Source organism: Phaseolus vulgaris, chromosome 11, assembly GCF_051622355.1.
Source record: "Phaseolus vulgaris cultivar YP4 chromosome 11, ASM5162235v1, whole genome shotgun sequence".
Taxonomy (NCBI): Eukaryota; Viridiplantae; Streptophyta; class Magnoliopsida; order Fabales; family Fabaceae; genus Phaseolus; species Phaseolus vulgaris.
Window position 1 is genome coordinate 25,984,026 of NC_143508.1, and position 4,400 is coordinate 25,988,425.

Consider the following 4,400-nt stretch of genomic DNA (forward strand, 5'->3'; position numbering starts at 1 on the left):
CAGGTCATGGACATGATGCAAGGGCTGCAGGAGGAAATGGCAAAATCAAGGGCGGAACAAGAACGTATGCAGGCGGATCGCGGCTTCCCACGTGAGAAACGAAGAGCTCCATCGTATCAATGAGGAGTTACGCCGAGGTTTGGGCAATAACCAAGGGCAACGCGATCAAGATGACACCGAACGTCTCACCCCACCAAGGGAGTTTTCAACACCGTTCTCGCAGGAGATTTTGGAAGCAGTGATCCCCAACACATTCGCAGGGCCTAAGGTGATCTTCACCGGGATGGAGGATCCTGAGGCGCATCTCACTGCATTCCACACGCAGATGGTGTTAGTAGGCGGCTCCGATGCCGTGAGATGCAAGCTCTTTATGAGCACCTTGTTGGGAATGGCCATGGATTGGTTCATCAGCCTTCTAGACGGCCATATCACTTCCTTCCCGCAGCAGTCGCGGTTGTTTAGGGAGCAATACTTAGCGAACAGGGCCCCGCCGCCCGTTTCATATGACCTATTTGATGTAAAACAGTATCAAGGTGAGACCTTGAAGGAGTACATCAACCATTTTGGGGCCCAAGTAGTAAAGGTTGGTACTACGGAAGAGCCCATGATCGTGTACGCGTTCAGAAAAGGCGTGTGTCCCGGCTTTTTTTGCGAATCCATCATTCGCAATCGTCCCAGGACCTTCGCTGAAATAAGGCGTCGCGCGGTGGAGCATATCGCCTCTGAGGGAGAGGTGTGTGAGAAGCGCACGAGCGTCGCACCCTCACGCCCGAGGGCACAGACACGGGCTCAACCCGTCAAGGTCAACGAGACCACGACGGGAAGGAAGAAGCCAGAGGGGAGACGCCCCTATGAGGCAAGAAAACCCCAGCCCAAGGGTCAAGCTGGAGGAAATCGTCCGACCAGGGAAAGGGCCAGACCAGCGAGGTATGACTTTGTGGTGGAGTTGAAGGACCTAATCGCCGTGCCCAATATAGTTGAAAGGTTGAGGCGACCGGCGAAGACTGACAAAGTGCTAAGGCCTCGCAAGGACTCTTGGTGTGAATTCCACGAAGCTTTCGGTCACCACATTAATAACTGCCTGTCGCTGGGATACCAGCTAGACGAGTTGGTAAGAAACGGGTTTTTGAAGGATTACATCTCTGAGCCCGCCACGACCGCGGCCCTGCCAGCACCAGTGGAAGAACAAGCGCATGAGATGCCCGCCCTTGGCGAAGTCCACACCATTGCTGGTGGCTTTTCTGGAGGAGGACCCACTGCCTCCCAACAGAGGAAATATGCGAGGGGAGTCAATTCAATTGAAGAAAGAATCTCGGGTGACCCATGGGAGTCAGACCTCGTGTTCATGAGGACGGACCTACAAGATGTTGTGCCACATGACAATGACCCCGTGGTCATTTCGGTTGTCACAGCCGGGAGAAAGGTGCACAGGGTTCTAGTCGACCAGGGAAGTTCCGCAGATGTTATGTTCTAGTCGACATTCAACAAACTACGGTTGTCTCCTGACCTTTTGAGACCCTACACCGGGTGCTTATATAGGTTTGCTGACAACCAGGTAGAAGTGCGTGGCTACTTCGAATTGAGGACGACATTCACAGACGGAACGACCTCACGTACCGAAAGCATTTGGTACCTAGTGGTAAACGCCAACTCAGCTTACAACATCATGTTGGGCCGACCGGCGCTGAATAGGCTGAACGCAGTAGCCTCCACGCGCCACATGAAGATAAAGCTGCCAGACCTCAGTGGCAAGGTGATCGTCATCAAATCAGATCAAGAGGAAGCGCGGAAATGTTATGAAAATAGTTTGAAAACAAAGAGGGGTGTGTTCATGGTGTTCGAGCGTCCGCCGAGTGCAGACACGGCGATGGAGGTAGAACCCTTGAACGAGGCGACGCCAACGGAGTCAACGCCTGGCGAGGCCGCACCCGTAATGGTGACGCCTGAAGCGGACGCGCGCACGGAGGAGAGGCATGACGACACATCGCCCGTAGAAGAGGCGACGCTTGGAAAGCACTACCGGGCGACGCCCCTTAAGGAAGATAGCAGGGACCAGCCGACGACCAACATGGTGGAGAGACAGATTGACGGCAAAACGTTCAAGCTAGGGCGTTTGTTGAGCCAAGAAGAACAGGATGAAGTGGCGGAGGTGATTTCGCGTCACTTAAATGCTTTCGCATGGTCCGCCTCAGACATGCCGGGCATCGACCCTGACTTTTTATGCCACCACCTTAGCATGGATGCCACGGTCCGCCCCGTGCGACAGAGAAGGAGAAAGTTTAATGAAGAAAGGCGGCTCATGGTAAGGGAAGAGACACAGAAGTTGTTGAGCGCCGGACACATACGGGAAATCCAATACCCCGAGTGGCTGGCCAACGTAGTCCTGGTGAAAAAGAAAAACGGGAAATGAAGGATGTGTGTGGACTTCACGGACCTGAACAAGGCATGCCCCAAGGACTCGTATCCACTACCCAGCATTGACGCCCTGGTGGATAGTTCCTCGGGCTGCGAGATGCTAAGCTTCTTGGACGTTTTTTTGGGGTATAATCAGATCAAGATGCACCCGAGGGACGAGGGTAAAACACCGTTCATGACGGAGACGTGTAGCTACTGCTACAAAGTAATGCCGTTTGGGTTAAAGAATGCTGGCGCCACCTATCAGAGGCTAATGGACAAGGTCCTGGCTCCCATGTTGGGAAGGAACGTGCAAGCCTATGTAGACGACATGGTGGTAACTTCGCGCGATAAAAGGCGACATACAACAGACCTGGAAGAGTTGTTTGCCACCATCTCAAAATATCACCTCAAGCTGAACCCTGAGAAGTGTGTCTTTAGGGTTGAGGTAGGGAAGTTTATAGGCTTCATGCTCACAGAAAGAGAAATTGAGGCAAACCCAGATAAGTGCACGACCATCATCGCCATGAGGAGCCCGACATCAGTGAAGGAAGTGCAACAACTGACGGGGCGAATGGCAGCACTATCAAGGTTTGTTTCTGCAGGAGCAGAGAAGGGACACCCCTATTTCCAGTGCCTCAAAAGAAATAGTCGCTTTGCATGGACCGACGAGTGTAAAGCAGCTTTCATCAAGCTGAAACAGTACTTGGCGACGCCACCCGTCCTTTGCAAACCAGTAGCGGGCGTGCCCCTCCGACTATACTTTGCAGTAACAGAACGGGCTATCAGTTCCGTGCTAGTCCAGGAGCAGGACCAAGTACAGAAGCCCATCTATTTCGTGAGCAAGGCTTTACAAGGCCCAGAGACGAGGTATCAGTCACTGGAAAAGGCGGCATTGGCCGTGGTATTTTAGGCCAGGAGGCTCCGCCACTACTTCCACAGTTTTACAGTAGTGGTGATGACGAACCTCCCCATACAAAAGGTATTGCAGAAACCTGACGTAGCTGGAAGGATGGTTCGCTGGGCGGTGGAGTTGTCAGAGTTTGACATCCAGTACGAGCCCAGAGGATCTATCAAAGGACAGGTATATGCAGATTTTGTGGCAGAGCTCGCGCCCGGAGGCGAACAAGAGGTGGAGTCGGGATCGCAGTGGTTGCTCTCGGTCGATGGCTCCTCCAATCAGCAAGGAAGTGGTGCAGGGATAGTCTTGGAGGGACGTAATGGTGTGCTGATTGAGCAAGCTCTACGTTTCGCCTTTAAAGCGAGCAATAATCAGGCTGAGTACGAGGCACTGATCGTAGGGATGCTCCTGGCTAAGGAGATGGGGGTGCGGAATCTCTTGGTGAAAAGTGATTCCCAGCTGATCACAGGGCAAGTCTCGGTAGAATTCCAAGCCAAGGACCCACAAATCGTGGCGTATTTGAGGTACGTCCTGCTGCTGAAGGGAGCATTTGGCGCTCTTGAGCTAATACATGTCCCACGAGAGCAGAATGCCAGAGCTGACCTGCTTGCCAAGCTGGTCAGCTCAGGCAAGCGGGGCAGACAGAGGACAGTAATTTAAGAGACGCTCAAAGCTCCGCGAAAATTCATAGAAGATAACAGGGTGGATGTCCTCCATATTAGTACAGCGAGAGGAAGACCAAGGAGTCATCGTTCCTTGACCCAAGATACAATAAAGACACCCCATATCAGCACATACGCGGACGCACTCGAGGGAGGAAAGCATACGCAGATACATGCTTTAGCCATTAAGAGGAATGCTGCAAGATATACCCTGGTAGACGGAGTACTGTTCAGACACGGGTTCAGACACCCTATCCTGACGTGCGTTAGGATAATGGCGGAGCTCCATGAAGGTATCTGTGGGAGCCACGTGGGGGGAAGGTCCTTAGCTTCTAAAGTGGTACGCGCAGGTTTCTACTGGCCAACAGTGAAAGAGGATTGCGTGGGGCACGCCGAGCGTTGCTAGCAGTGTCAGAAGCACGCTGATTGGCACAAGGCGCCGC